This window comes from Phoenix dactylifera, chromosome 1 (assembly GCF_009389715.1).
Source record: "Phoenix dactylifera cultivar Barhee BC4 chromosome 1, palm_55x_up_171113_PBpolish2nd_filt_p, whole genome shotgun sequence".
Classification (NCBI taxonomy): domain Eukaryota; kingdom Viridiplantae; phylum Streptophyta; class Magnoliopsida; order Arecales; family Arecaceae; genus Phoenix; species Phoenix dactylifera.
Window position 1 is genome coordinate 16807849 of NC_052392.1, and position 16439 is coordinate 16824287.

Consider the following 16439-nt stretch of genomic DNA (forward strand, 5'->3'; position numbering starts at 1 on the left):
TGCCTAAGTCAGAGGGGACAAATATGTGGAGAGAGCAGGGAAGAGAGTATATGGAGAAGATAGCAAGAACATTTGGATAAGATAAAGAAGACGAAGAGGATGATGTCCTCAATTGTGTCTGTGCTTCCCGGCGGGTTTAGTCCCGGGGATCTGTTTCCATTTTTGTTGTCGTCCTCCCCCTTTTGGTTCTCCCAGGTTCTCTTTTATAGGAGGAGATTACGTTATCTAGGAGGTAACCGGGGGATTTGTCCCTGTCCGTGATAATTGGGCACGATTTGGCCCATTTATGGCGTAGTGGGAAACGGGGCCGAATCAGACCGGAACCAGGGAGTTGTCACGGTCGATCGGACCTGTTGGAGTGGTTGAACCGCCGGCCGTAGCGGGCCTGGGGTCTGCGGATGGTAAGTGCATTTATTACCGAATGAACCGGCGGCCAGGTAGAGCCATACGCTCTGATGGTTCAGTGATCCGGAGATCGTCTTGGGCCGTGTTCATTAAATGCCTGAGTGCATCGGAGACTTAAGGGAGTCTCACGCATTAATGGCAGGTCGTGCCGAACGCCTGCGGAGATCTTACGCCTTGATGGCTTGGAGATAGTGGCAGGTCGCAAGCCGTAGGAGTTGTCAAGTCCCTTGGACTTTAGGCGGGGGTTGAACATTTGGTAAAGGCATCGGCTCGGCAAGGGTGCCGAGCCGAGCTGGTCGCCCAATGGGGCGCCCTGTGGCGGGGCTGCTTTGAGTACTCCTGGTCGGCGCCCTTTAGACGAGCATCTTCTAGCAGAGCGCCTTGGCGCTGTCTTTGGTCGGCACTTTCTAACCGAGCAGCTTATTTTGTGTGGGGCACCTCTTGGCGCGCGCTCTGGTTGGCGCCCTCTAATCGAGCGCCTTCCTGGTCGGCACTCCTTGGCCGAGCAGCTTTCCGGTCGGCACTCTTCGGCCGAGCAGCTTTCTGGTCGGCGTACTTCGGCCGAGCGCCTCCGTGGATGTATGACTTAGGGTTTTTCCCCTAACACTACCCTCCGACTTCCGAGCTCCAGTTGGCTATCAGCTGGAGCGCGGGAAGTAGCTTTAATTGGGTTATTACGAATTCCGAAAATTTTGATTTACTACGCGTTTTGAGCTATCGAACGCTTCGAGGTGCCTTTAATAGGCGGCGTCTCTTCTTTCCCGAAGAGCCTCATTATTGGGACACCTTTTGCGAAGCGTCCTCGCGTCGTGGGCTCATGATGGGGCCGCACGATCTTCGATTGCGGACGCCTTTCCGCGCGATCCGATGGGGCGCTTCGACGTTCGAAGCGCTAACCCTAATTAAATGCATCGCTCTGTCTTTTAGACCGACACGTGTTATCATCTAACCAGGACGCAGCGCTTTCTTCGCTGATCCGGGTCGTTGGGGAGGTCTATATAAACTCTCCCCCGGCCCCCCTGTTCTCTTTCCATTGCTTTCTGCTTCCAGCTTCCTATTCTCCCAGTCTTCCTCAAACCGAAGTCCCTTCTCTTCGGCTTCCTTCCCAGGTCCCCCTTCTTTTTGATTTTCCTCTCTTGTAATGGGTTCTTTGCCTAACGAAGTAGTGTCCACCATGAGTGTCCTGGAGGTCGAGATGGCCGAAGAGTGGTTTTTTCCTCTTCTCGGGTTCCGTTTGGAACCCGCCAGGCGAAGGGATCGAGTAACCGATCCTCCGGTAGGCCGAATCGGAGTGCACTCGGAGTCACTCTGGGCCGGCCTCCGATTTCCTCTCCACAGCTTTGTGAATGAGTTGCTGGCGGTATGCCAGTTGGTTCCGGCGCAGCTCACTCCAAACGCTTGGAGGACAGTGATGGGTTTCCTGTCACTGTGTTTACTACAGGGGATTCCTACCTCTGTCAACGTCTTCCGGCGACTTTTTATTTTCAAGTCGAACCCGGGAGACGGGGAGTGGCTCTACATCGCCCTCCGGGCGGGTCGGCCACTTTTTCATGGTGCCCCCTCATCCATTCATGGTTGGAAGGAGAAATTCTTCTTCCTGGGCTCTGAACGGTCCTGGGGGTTTGACCCCAGGTGGAGGCCGGCCCAGCTTAAATCCATCAACAGGTTCCCCCAGCTTTCTCCGCGTGAGCAGGAGATCTTTGACACCATCCGCAGCCTGGGGGACGGGATTTCGCTGAATGGCCTCATTAGCGAGGACGCCCTGGTGAACGTGGGTTTGAGCTCGGCACGTCCTCAGGGTAAGGATAGTTACAGCAACTTTTTGTTTCTTTATTGTTCTAATGTTCTAATTTTGCTTATCTTTGCAGATATCGCAAAAATGGTGACCAAGAGTGAAGTCCTTTACGCCCGCTTCCAGAAGAGGGCAGCCGAGCTCTCGGGGGAGCCCGCGGAGCCGAGAAAGAAGCAGAAGGTCTCGGTAACCTCGACTCCCTCGGCGGCGGTGGTGGCCGAGGCGGGTTCTTCCCGCCCTACGCATCCCGAGGCGGGGCCTTCTCGCCCCGCTATCTCCGAGGCGGGGCCTTCTCAGCCCGCGCGCCCTGAGGCTGATCGAAGAGAGGGCGCGGGCTCCGGGGGCTCGGGCTCCAGAACCCCGATGGCGCCCCCATGCCCGGCGCCCTTGATGCAAGTCCCTGGTCGGCAGGACGCTCCAGTTGCCGACCAGGGGAGGAGTTCAGCGGGTCCCGTGCTTGCACGCCCCGCTATAGTTGTGCGGCGGTCAGATCGGCCGCTCATCCGACCCCAGCCCCCTAGCTCCACGGCGGGGAGCAGTCAGGGAGCCCCGGGGTCGGCTTTGCCTAGGCCAGCCGATGCTGGCCTTCCGGGCCTATCAGGCTCGGAGGAACGGGTGCCCTATGCACCCGCCTGGTCAGTGTTCGAGGGTGACTCAGCCCTCGAAAACCCACAAGTGGCGCGCGAGATATTTCGGCTCGCGCTGCTCCCGGCTGACCGGGCCATGATGCAGTCCATGAGCTACAACACTTTCATGGACTTTACCCGCTGCAATACCGTCCGGGTGAGTAAAATTTTCCACTTACGTGATTTGTAGAGATTTTTTACTCGTGGCGCCTTACGTCTCTCTTTTACAGCACTTGCACGAGACGGAGATGCTGATGCACCTGGTTCAAGAGTACCGGGAGAAAGCCCGGAGGTGTCAGCGCAGCTACGAGGAGGCCCAGAAGAGGTACATGGCCGCCGAGGCGAAGTACCTGGCCTCCGAGGAGAAATACCAGGCCTCTGAGGCCGAACAGCAGGTGCTCCAAGGGAAAGTCGGAGCATCTGATGAAAAGATTCGAGCTCTGACCGCTGAGCTCGATGAAGAGAAGGGCGCGCACGCATTGGCGAGGTCCGAGCTGCGCGCCGCAGAGGCTCGATTGGCCAAAGCCGAGCAGGCGTTGGCCTCCCGCGAGCAGGAGGTGGGGGACGCCCGCCTCCGACATTCGGAGCTCGAGCAGGAGCTGAGGGGCCTCGAGCGGAAAGCCGCGTACCACGAGGCCCGGGAGATAGAGGCCCGGGAGAACGCCCAAAACGCAGTGAAGCTCTTCCGCGAGTCGGAGGCGGAAGAGCTTCCGAATGGCAGAGGAGGGCGTGAACGGGCTGATCCAAGGCTTCCGGGATTTCCGCAACCAGTTGCGGCGGCTTCTCCCGGACTTCGATGTAAACCTGCTCAAGCCGGGAGCAGGGGTCGAAAGACCGGGGGCGGAGGCGGAGGCAGAAACTCCGGAAGTCGACCATAGAGGTCTGGCCGAGGCGGCCGAAGCCGTCCCCGAAGTTGCCGAGGTCGCCTCCGAGGCTACCCCCATTGCTGCCGAGGCCACCGAAGAGGTCCCGGGTGCTGAGCCAACCAGTCCCGGTACTGCCGAGGCTGAGGTGGTCGAGCTCGAGCCTTCGATGTAATTTTGGTTATTTCTTGTAAAGTCGGGATGGCTTCTCATACTGTAAGGGCCAAACCCGGATTTTGTACTTAGCCTACGGGCCTTTTTGAAATGAATATACATTTCTTTTTTGAAAACTCGTCTGCCGTAGCCTAAGTTTTTCTGCTCGGATCCGTTTTAGGTTCCGAGGATATGGGCTCTAGGGCCTCAGCTTTTCCCGCCACAGGGTTTGAGTTTGGCTTGCCGAGCTCCATTGCTCGGTTCTTCGACTAGTGGTATAACAACGCTTGTGCTTATACCAAGGATTTGGGCTCGGAAAGTTTTTCCGAGCCTAGTCCAGAATTCGACCAAGCCCTAGGGCGGTCGTTAGGACTTAAGACTTCTTAATGCGGCGAATTTCAAATCCGGGCCTCGAGTTGCCGGGGCGAACCGGATTCTTCTCTTGCAAATGGATTGGATACTCGTCAGCTCGTGACAGGGATTCACCGGACTTAGTACAATAATGTGTCGGTGTTATGAGCACTCCTTCGCCGAGGCGATTGAAGACGCTCCTCTGCTCGGTGTCCGTTCCTTGAGGACATCGGCAGAGAAAATCCGAGAACAGAATAGGTAATGTAAACATTAATGTAGAAACATAAATGGGTACCTTTAACATGTGTCCTCGCGCCGAGGCGACTGAAGACACTTCTCTGCTCGGACTCCGTTCTTTGGGGACGTCGGCAGAGAAAAATCCGAAAATAGATGAAATAATGTAGAAGCATTACATAAATGGGTACCTTGTATCGTGTGCGTCCTTGCGCCGAGGCGACTGAAGACGCTTCTCTTGTACCATGTGTCCTTGCGCCGAGGCGACTGAAGACGCTTCTCTTGTACCATATGTCCTTGCGCCGAGGCGACTGAAGACACTTCTCTGCTCGGACTCCGTTCTTTGGGGACGCCGGCAGAGAAAAATCCGAAAATAGATAGAATAATGTAAAAGCATTACATAAATGGGTACCTTGTACCGTGTGCGTCCTTGCGCCGAGGCGACTGAAGACGCTTCTCTTGTACCATGTGTCCTTGCGCCGAGGCGACTGAAGACGCTTCTCTTGTACCATATGTCCTTGCGTCGAGGCGACTGAAGACACTTCTCTGCTCGGACTCCGTTCTTTGGGGACGCCGGCAGAGAAAAATCCGAAAATAGATAGAATAATGTAAAAGCATTACATAAATGGGTACCTTGTACCGTGTGCGTCCTTGCGCCGAGGCGACTGAAGACGCTTCTCTTGTACCATGTGTCCTTGCGCCGAGGCGACTGAAGACACTTCTCTGCTCGGACTCCGTTCTTTGGGGACGCCGGCAGAGATCCGGGCCGAACTCGTTGGCTGAAGCCGATGGAGCACGAGCCGAGCTCGTCCGGTCAGAGAGGACCGCTAACTCATCTCGATGTCTCGAGCATCCCTATAGCCGGGGCATCCCGACGTCTCGGGGCATCCTGACTGTAGTCAGGGTAGGAGCACGAGCCGAGCTCGTCCGGTCAGAGAGGACCACTAACTCATAGTCGATGGAGCACGAGCCGAGCTCGTCCGGTCAGAGAGGACCGCTAACTCATATCCCGACGTCTTGGGCGTCCCTATAGCCAGGGCATCCCGACGTCTCGGGGCATCCCGACGGAACGGGGCATCCCGACGTCTCGGGGCATCCTGACCGTGGTCAGGGTAGGAGCACGAGCCGAGCTCGTCCGGTCAGAGAGGACCGCTAACTCATAGCCGATGGAGCACGAGCCGAGCTCGTCCGGTCAGAGAGGACCGCTAACTCATAGCCGATGGAGCACGAGCCGAGCTCGTCCGGTCAGAGAGGACCGCTAACTCATATCCCGACGTCTCGGGCCATCCCGACGGATCGGGGCATCCCGTTGCGACAGGGCATCCCAATATATTGGGGCATCCTGACGTCTCAGGGTAGGAGCACGAGCCGAGCTCGTCCGGTCAGAGAGGACCGCTAACTCATAGTCGATGGAGCACGAGCCGAGCTCGTCCGGTCAGGGAGGACCGCTAACTCATGGCCGATGGAGCACGAGCCGAGCTCGTCCGGTCAGAGAGGACCGCTAACTCATAGTCGATGGAGCACGAGCCGAGCTCGTCCGGTCAGAGAGGACCGCTAACTCATCTCCCGACGTCTCGGGCCATCCCGACGGATCGGGGCATCCCGTTGCGACAGGGCATCTTGACCGTGGTCAGGGTAGGAGAAATAATCCTGACATCATGAGACAACCAGGAGAAATTGGTGAGCTCAAAATGGGTATACGGACCGTAAGTTTATTATAAAATGGAATTCATAAAACGAGGTTCAATAATCGAATAATGGGGAACCCCTTAGGGTTCTACTGATGGTACACGCGGAGGTTTTCAGAGCTCCAGCTCCGCGGAATGGGCGTCCCGTCTGGGGACTCCAGCTTGTAAGTTCCGGGCCGGCGAACGCGCGTGACTCGGTACGGTCCTTCCCAATTGGGGGCCAGCTTTCCTTGCTCAGCAGGTCGGGAGGCTTCAGCTCTTCTGAGGACAAGGTCCCCTGGTCTGAAGGATTTGATTTTGACCTTGGCGTTGTAGTACTGAGCTGTCTTTTGCTGGTACCTCGCCATATGAACTCGGGCGGCCTCCCTTGTTTCCTCGATCAAGTCAAGGTTACTTCTGAGCTGCGAAGAGTTGGAGCCGGCATCATGATGCTCGACTCTTGGAGAGGGAAGCCCAATCTCCAGTGGGATGACGGCCTCCGTTCCATATGTTAAGTTGAAGGGAGTCTCGCCGGTGGGGACACGGAACGTGGTCCGGTAAGCCCACAGGACATTATATAGGTCTTCGACCCATTGTCCTTTGGATTTGTCGAGCCTGGCTTTAAGACCCTGCAAAATGGTACGATTTGTTACCTCGGTTTCTCCGTTTGTCTGAGGGTGCGCGACCGAGGTGAAGCGGTGGTCAATGCCAAGCTCGAAGCAGAACTCTCTGAAGTGGATGTTGTCGAACTGGCGACCGTTGTCAGAAATAAGGATGCGGGGAAGTCCGAATCTGCAAATAATGGACTTCCAGACAAAATTCCGCGTCTTCTGCTCGGTGATCCGGACAAGGGGCTCGGCTTCTACCCACTTGGTGAAGTAGTCGATGGAGACGACCAGAAATTTTCTTTGCCCGGTGGCCAGTGGAAATGGCCCTAGGATGTCAATTTCCCATTGGGCAAAAGGCCAAGGGGAACTGATAGAAGTCAAGGGAGCCGAGGGCCGGCGCTGAACATTGGCATTCCTTTGGCACCGGTCACATTTTTGGACAAAGTCCATGGCATTCTTCTGTAGTGTCGGCCAATAATATCCTTGGCGCAAAATTTTGTGGGCCAGCGCTCGCCCTCCTAGATGGTTTCCACAGATCCCTTCGTGGACTTCACGCAGGGCATAATCCGCCTCTGTTGGGCGGAGACATCTGAGGAGTGGAGAAGTGAAGGATCTTCGATAGAGGTTTCCCTCGTATAGTATGTACCGGGTGGCGAGACGCTTCACTCGGCGAGCCTCTCGTTCATCAGTGGGGAGGACTTCGTCTTGTAGATAGCTAATGAGTTCGTCCATCCAGCTTGGCTCGAACTCGGTGCAGAAGGTCTGCTCGGGCTCGTCTGTACTGGGCTTTTGAAGATACTCCAGCACGGCCCCCCTGGGAAGCTCGCTCATACGAGAGGACGCCAGCTTTGACAGCTAGTCGGCCCTGAGATTCTCCGACCTGGCAATATGTTGGATGTGGAAAGAGTCCAAGGCCGAGGCGAGTTTCCGTACCTTCTGGAGATACTTCTGCATGGTCGGGTCTCTGGCTTCGAAGTTGCCCATAATGTGGTTGACGGCGAGCTGAGAATCACTATAGGCCCTCAAGTCCTTCACTCCTAGCTCCTTGGCTAGCTTGAGCCCGGCAACGAGCGCTTCGTACTCCGCCATATTATTAGAGGCAGGAAACTCCAGGCGCAAGGCTTGCTCGGCGACCACCCCTTCTGGGCTGGTGAGAATGAGCCCTGCTCCGCTACCCCCCGAGTTTGACGAGCCATCGACATGCAAAGTCCATGTCAAACTCGGGGTCTGCTCCGTGAGTGGCTCCGGCTCGGGTTCGTCCTCGTCCGGTATGGTGCACTCGGCTATAAAGTCTGCGAGTGCTTGTGCTTTGATTGCCGGTCTGGGTCGGTACTCGATGTCAAATTCCCCGAGCTCAATGGCCCATTTTGTGATCCGGCCGGCACGGTCTGATCTCTGTAGGATCTGTTTGACCGGCTGGTCGGTCAACACAGCCACTGTATGGGCTTGAAAATAGGGTCGGAGCCTCCGAGCCGAAATGACCAGAGCATAGGCGGTCTTCTCGAGCTTGACGTATCGGGTCTCGGCGTCTCTCAAGACCCGGCTGGTGTAATACACTGGCTTTTGAAGTTTGTCCTCCTCTCGGACCAAGACCGAGCTTACCGCAACAGGGGAGACAGCTAGGTATAAGTAGAGGATCTCACCCTGTTGCGGCTTTGTGAGCAGGGGAGGGGAAGCCAGGAGATGTTTGAGCTCTTCAAAAGATTGCTGGCACTCGTCCGACCACAGAAAGTTCTTCGGCTTCTTGAGGGCCGCAAAAAATGGAAGGCAGCGCTCAGCCGAGCGGGAGATGAACCTCCCGAGAGCTGCAACTCGGCCTGTGAGCCGTTGTACCTCCTTGACCGTCCTAGGAGGCGTCATCTTTTGAAGGGCTCGGATCTTCTCTGGATTGGCCTCGATTCCTCGCTGTGTAATGATGAAGCCGAGGAATTTGTCGGAGGTGACTCCGAATGCACATTTAGCTGGATTGAGCTTCATTTGGTACTTTCGGAGCATGGAGAATGCTTCATTGAGGTCGGCTATATGGTTTTGTGCCACCTTGCTTTTCACTAGCATGTCATCCACGTAGACTTCCATGTTCCGGCCTATTTGGTCTTTGAAGATCCGGCTAACCAGCCTCTGATAAGTTGCCCCGGCATTTTTTAAGCCGAATGGCATTACCTTGTAGCAATAGGTTCCCCCATCGGTGATGAAGGCTGTCTTCTCCTCATCTTCTGGCGCCATGCGGATCTGGTTGTATCCGGAGAAGGCGTCCATGAATGCCAGTAGCTCGTGACCCGAAGTGGAGTCCACGAGCTGGTCGATGCTGGAAAGTGGGAAACTGTCCTTTGGACAGGCTTTATTCAGATCAGTATAGTCCACGCACATACGCCACTTCCCGTTGGCCTTCTTGACGAGGACCACATTGGCGAGCCACTCCGGGTAAGCTATCTCCCGGATGAATCCAGCTTCGAGGAGTTTGCTGACCTCCTCGGCTGCTGCTTGCTGTCGTTCAGGGGCGGCGCCCCGCTTCTTTTGCCGCACGGGCTTGCTGGTTGGCTTTACTTGGAGCCGGTGGACCATGATCTCTGGATCTATCCCCGGCATGTCTGCAGGCGACCATGCGAAAACATCCATGTTGTCTCGTAGGAAGTTGGCGAGGCGACCCCTCTCGTGCGCGTCAAGGCCGGAGCCGACCTGCACGGTTAGCTTAGGAGAGTTCTCGCGTAGGGGAATCTGAATTAATAACTCACCGGGCTCTACCCGCTCTTTCTGAGGGTCGACCCGTGCCTCCAGAACCTTGGTTGAGGGCTGGTCAGTCACTGGGGCAGGCACTTCGGCGGGTTGCTTTGCCTCGTGGGTCGCCAGGTAGCATCGCCTTGCCACCATTTGGTCTCCTCGGGCTTCGCCGACCCCCCGGCTGGTGGGGAATCGCATGAGCAGATGGTGAGTGGAGACTACTGCTCGGAGGGCGTTGAGGCCTGGCCTTCCGAGGATGGCATTGTAGACCGAAGGAAGACGTATCACGAGGAAGCTCATCTCCACGGTGCTTTCACGAGGGGCGAGCCCTGCCGTGACCAGAAGGTTGATTTCGCCCTCTACTGGGACTGAATCCCCAGTAAATCCAACCAACGGAGCATTCATCCTCCGTAGCTGTTCTTTGGTCATCCCCATTTTACAATACGCACCAAAGTACAGAACATTCGCCGAGCTTCCATTATCGACTAAGATGCGTTTTACATCAAATCTATTTATGATCATGGAGATGACCACGGCATCATCATGGGGAGTTTCAACTCCCTCTAAGTCATCATCTGAAAAGGAGATGACTTCAGAAGCGCGCGGGCGCTTCGATGAGGTTTCTCCCTCCGAGGCTTCTCCAGCCGAGGCCCCTCCTCGGATAGTGTTGATGACGCCGGCGATAGGCCTGTTGGCATTCGAACCTTCAGGCTGTGCCGCTGCTTCGTCGGGCTGCTTTTCTTTACGCCGGCCTTGCACAAACCGATCAAGCACCCCTCGGCGGATGAGTGCTTCGATCTCATTTCGGAGCTGGTAACACTCCTCGGTATCATGACCTTTGTCCCGGTGGAAACGGCAATACTTCCGGTTATCGCGCCGGGTTCGGGTATCAGGCTTCGGAGGCGGGAGCCGGATGCGATCTCGACTCTCGATCTCCATGAGAATTTCGGCCCGAGGGGTGTTGAGGGGGGTGTATTTTTCATACCTCCCTTCAGGTGCGCGGGCCTGCAGTGGGAACCTCGGGCGGAGTGGTGACCTCTGCTGTGGCGGTCCCCTCAGTCGGGGTGGACTCCTCGGGCGGGGCGGATTCTTGGCTTGTCGCGGAGATGGGCTTCTGGGCTGGCCGCGTTCCTCGCGGCGCCTCTTCTTGGGGTTCTGCTCGGTCCCGCCCCGCCTGACGGCCACGGCTTCCTCAGCCTTGGCATATTTTCGGGCCCGGGCGAACATTTCTGTAAGGTCCGCTGGGAAATTCTTCTCAATCGAGAAGAGGAATCTGTAGGACCGGGCTCCAGTCTTCAGCGCCGACATGGCGATTGACTGGTCAAGCTCCCGGACTTCCCATGTTGCGGCAGTGAACCGGTCCAGATATTCCTTGAAGGACTCTCCCTCCTTTTGTTTAATGTCGAGGAGGGAGTCGGATGTCCGCCGCTGGGGCTGGCTAGCGGCGAAGTTGCCGGCAAACTGTCTGCCGAGCTGCTCAAAGGAGGAGACAGTACTCGGCTTCAGCTCGGTGAACCAAAGCCGGGCTGGTCCTCGGAGTGTTGCCGGGAAAGCCTTGCACATCATGGCTTCCGAGGCTCCTTGTAGGGCCATTAAGACCCGGTAACTCTCCAGGTGGTCAAGGGGATCAGCCTTGCCGTTGTAAGGCTCCACCTGGGGCATCTTGAACCGGAGGGGAACCGGTTCATCTTCAATCTCCTGGAAGAAGGGCGACTTCGTATTGAACTCAAAGTCGCCGTTACGTCCCGATTTTCTCCCGTGGAGTGCCTGGATTTGGCGCTCCAGCTTTTCGACCTTCTTGTCGAGTTCATCATTCTGGAGGATCGCTACAGCGGTTCCTCCGGGTGCAGGTTGCCCTGGAACCGACTCAGCTTCTGAAGGTTGTGGCCAGCCTCCGTGATCTCTGGCTGGGTGCTCTCTCCAGAGGGAGGCCTGGACTTGAGAGTCCTGACCTCGAAGAGGAAGCCCGCTTATAGGGGGCTCCGGTTGAACTGGAGCCGGCGGAGGCGGTGCCGTTGGGATGCCTCTAGGTTGCAGGCTTTGGACAGCGGTGGCCAAGGCCTGCACCTGTTGCACCAGGGCATCAAACCGCTCCGGCCAGACTTGATGAACTGACTCAGCCGGAGGTGGTGAGTTTCGGACGGAGTGCTCAGGACTGGGTGGAGGACGTCGAGAGGCGTTGGAGGCCCCTTTGCTCCTTAGCTTCATGGCAGCGAACTCGGGCCCTTCCTCTAGCGCCAACTGTTGCTGGAAATTGGACCCGGGGGCCGCCGCGAAGCCGGAGAAGGAGGAGCTCCGCTGCTGCAGGAGGCGGACGGCGGTGCGCCGGCTTGCTGCGTCCTCCACCGCGGGGGGGGGTGTGCGAGTCCTGCAAGGAAAATCGGTGGCCGGGCTCCCCGGCGCCGGCCCTCCGATGCCTAAGTCAGAGGGGACAAATATGTGGAGAGAGCAGGGAAGAGAGTATATGGAGAAGACAGTAAGAATATTTGGATAAGATAAAGAAGACGAAGAGGATGATGTCCTCAATTGTGTCTGTGCTTCCCGGCGGGTTTAGTCCCGGGGATCTGTTTCCGTTTTTGTTGTCGTCCTCCCCCTTTTGGTTCTCCCAGGTTCTCTTTTATAGGAGGGGATTACGTTATCTGGGAGGTAACCGGGGGATTTGTCCCTGTCCGTGATAATTGGGCACGATTTGGCCCATTTATGGCGTAGTGGGAAACGGGGCCGAATCAGACCGGAACCAGGGAGTTGTCACGGTCGATCGGACCTGTTGGAGTGGTTGAACCGCCGGCCGTAGCGGGCCTGGGGTCTGCGGATGGTAAGTGCATTTATTACCGAATGAACCGGCGGCCAGGTAGAGCCATACGCTCTGATGGTTCAGTGATCCGGAGATCGTCTTGGGCCGTGTTCATTAAATGCCTGAGTGCATCGGAGACTTAAGGGAGTCTCACGCATTAATGGCAGGTCGTGCCGAACGCCTGCGGAGATCTTACGCCTTGATGGCTTGGAGATAGTGGCAAGTCGCAAGCCGTAGGAGTTGTCAAGTCCCTTGGACTTTAGGCGGGGGTTGAACATTTGGTAAAGGCATCGGCTCGGCAAGGGTGCCGAGCCGAGCTGGTCGCCCAATGGGGCGCCCTGTGGCGGGGCTGCTTTGAGTACTCCTGGTCGGCGCCCTTTAGACGAGCATCTTCTAGCAGAGCGCCTTGGCGCTGTCTTTGGTCGGCACTTTCTAACCGAGCAGCTTATTTTGTGTGGGGCACCTCTTGGCGCGCGCTCTGGTTGGCGCCCTCTAATCGAGCGCCTTCCTGGTCGGCACTCCTTGGCCGAGCAGCTTTCCGGTCGGCACTCTTCGGCCGAGCAGCTTTCTGGTCGGCGTACTTCGGCCGAGCGCCTCCGTGGATGTATGACTTAGGGTTTTTCCCCTAACAACCTTGATATCTAATTTTCCAAAACAAGGATGTCCACCTCCAATGAGATATCATGGATAAATTTACCTTAACCGTCCTTGTGTGATGATCCTCCAAGAGAGATGACAGTGGGATGGAACCAAGCCAAGTATCTTGCCAAAATCCGATTTGATCTCCATTTCCAAGTTTGAGAGCAACGCAGTTCCAAAGTGCATCCAGCTGTGTGCACTTTGATCCTTCCAAACTAGGAACATTGGTTCGAGGATTTTTCCCCCTTGGTTTTTTCCTCTTAAAATCTCGGTTTGTTGTCTTTGGGCAATTTCTGATTTCTTGCGTGCTCTATTTTTACATTCCCGTTGTCCGCACATAGGAAGGGAAAAGGATGCTCTGAGGCTACCATTCCAGGTTCATATGCAGTAGTTTGGGTGTATATGTATTGATATGGTTAGTATAATTTTAGTGATCACGTAACAATTCATAATAATTTTTTTTATTAGCATGATTATATATCGGTTAGTATTATTTTTCTTTATTAGCATAATTTTATTTGAGTGGTTTTAGAAATCATATAATAATTTGTATCAGTGAGTATTATTTTTTTTTATTAGCATAATTTTATATCAACCTATATTATTTTTCTTATATGGACTCTGTATACGAATATATATAATTTTTGAGATATATCGAATGTAATGGAACAGAAAAATAAAATCAATTTTTTCTCTTTTTTTTATTTTTCTCTTCTTCTACAAATATTTCAACAAATATCCTCATCTGTGTCCACTAGTTTAACATGAAACAGAGTGTTCCAAAACTCATTTGGCCTTCCTTCTTCATCACAAACTAAACACTTGCAAATAAGAGGGATATGTCACAGTCATAGCTTACACGACATCATCTAGGAGCGAGTTGTATAAGATATGATTTTTTTTTTTTCATCACTGGATGAAGCCCAGAACTCGCAAGGCTTTTAATCCTTAAAAAAATAATCCATACAACTAGCTATAAAACCAAGATCCTCATCATTTCAATACCAATTCAAACTTTTGTTTGTGCTCCTCATCATTTCAGGTGGGAACCTTACAAGGAGATCCTAGCTACGATCCACCATAATTAACCATGAAAATTATCCGATTCAGCTATCAACTTTCATTATTGAACTCGTAGAAGAAGTGATAGTTCAACAGTCATTGCATCATCATCATAATAATATCTCTAGAGGAAACATTTGATAAGGTGGATATAAATTATTGAATAAACAGAGGACTGATAGCAGCGTCTCCATTCCTGGATCAATGGGTTAATCTCCTAGTAAACAAAGCAAATTTAGGGAGAAAAGGCTGCAGCAAATGAATAACCAAGTAAATATTAGAGATACTGCAGCAGTTGACATAGAAGTCATGAGAAGAAAGCTGGAAACAGATGAAGACCGCAGCTTCACAAAAGTTCATTAATACATATTTATGCATTGCTCATCAGAAGCTACGAGCAAAAATTTGGCAAGCAACATCTAGTGATGGATACAATCCAAATTAAAGATACTAGAGACATTCGTTTTCTCAGATGGATATGGTGATTGCAAACCAGAAATCTTTCATCATAATTTCTACGCAGTATTTAGCAGCAACATGAGCATTGGTTTTTTTTTTTTTTTTTTCAATGTTGCATAGGAGAAACAGAAGCCAAGTAACAAATCATACGACCCCTTGTGAATGGGCATAAAAGATTCACTTGGTCCACCAGAGAAGAAAATCCTGTCGTCTATAAATCTTCTTTTTGAGCTGAAGAACACCATAAAGTAGAGCTTCGGCTGTGGGAGGGCATCCAGGGACATAGATGTCAACCGGAACAATCCGGTCACAACCACGAACTACAGAGTATGAGTAATGGTAGTATCCGCCACCATTTGCACAGCTGCCCATAGAAATCACCCAGCGAGGCTCAGGCATTTGGTCGTAAACCCTGTAAATTAGGAAAATAATTAATTGTTATATATCTCGGACACAAATAAAAAGATATATGATGGTTTCTAGATTTCTTTTTTTCTTTTTTTGGATGGGAAGTATTTCTAGGCTCGGGTTTAGTGCTCAAACTGTACGCATCATTTTCCATTAATAACTTTAAAAAAAAAGTTTTAAGGGAAGCTTTCTGTTGGTTATAAACTCTAAGTTTCAAACTAAACTGCTATTATAATAGGATTTAATTAAATGTGAATAAATTATAGAATATTTTTTGCATGAATATTTTTCTAAAAATTTAAATTTGCGTGAATACTCTCTTAAAATTTATATTTATATCCGTACTCTTATAAAATACTGTTTTTACACAAATATTCCTAATATAACGGTTCTTCTAATATCATTAATAAAAACTATATTTATTTTAATTGAAATGAAATAAAATTTTAAAATTATTTTTTATCTTCCATTACGATCACCTTATAAATATTCCTTTTTATATATTTATCCATTAAGAATTTTTTAGTCATTTTAATTTGAAACCGTTAATTTTTTAACGGCGTTAGAAGATATAGGTACATAAGCAAAAATAAGAATAAAAAATAGGTAGAATAGCAAAAGAAAATGTTTTACGAGAGTATATATATATATATCAATTTTGAGAAGGTATTCATAAAAAATTTGATGTGTTCAAGCAAAAAAACAAAAAAAAAACCTAAATTATATGCTTGAAAACCCAAAACTAAGGAAAAATTTTCTTTTAACGTAGCATCCGATCAATAGCCAAAACGAAACGATGAGTCACGGTCATCGACCACCTCAAGCAAAGCTATAGAAAAGATGAAACAAGGGACAAAGAATTGCTATGAGAAAGAAAGAAACAAAGAAGAAGAGGTGAAGAATGGCGTATGAAAGGGGTGGGGAGAGGCGCATACTTGCGGAGAGCGGGGGCCATTTGTTGGTGAGGGTGCCGGCGACGATCATGACGGGCGGGGGGAGGCGCGGAAGATGACGCCGAAGCGGTCGAAGTCGTAGCGGGAGGCGCTGGTGTGCATCATCTCCACCGCGCAGCACGCCAGCCCGAACGTCATCGGCCAGACCGATCCCCGCCGAGCCCAGTTTATCAGGCTGTCCACCTTCGATATCACGTATTCCGCCGTTTTTGACAGCCCCGTCGTCGGCGCAGGCTGCGCCGCCCGGGGATCCGAGACCGGGGAGGAGGACGACGATGATGACGGCGAGTACGGGAGGGCCGCCGGGATCCTAGTCGCCGCCGCCGCCGCCCGGTGGCCGGAGAGAAGGGTTAGGCGGGAGGTCCTGGAGAGAAGAGCCATTGAAAACGGGAGACAGGAACGAACGGCAAATGGAATCGGAGGGCAAACCAGATTTTCTTCTATCCATTCTATCAACCAAAGCAAAGAGAAAATTCAAAATTCCAGAAAGTCATGCAAAGAACGTCCGAGGCAATCATCTACTTTTAAGGACGGATGATAAGATGGAAGAAAAAATTCTCACATTCTAGAAACTCGGGCAAAGATAAGAGAGACTACAAAACCAAAATGATCGGACTTCCAACGGTCAGGATTTCATTGCAAAAATCCGTCAATTTTTTTTTCTTCCTATACACATGACTTACCTTCCTCTATTTGTTAATTGTTAC

The 16439-nt window shown here is 52.5% G+C and overlaps 1 pseudogene; it reads right to left on the reverse strand.

The window, feature by feature from the left end:
• Positions 1-14548: 14548 nt before the first annotated feature.
• On the reverse strand, positions 14549-16210 carry LOC103696606 (annotated as a pseudogene).
• Positions 16211-16439: the final 229 nt, after the last annotated feature.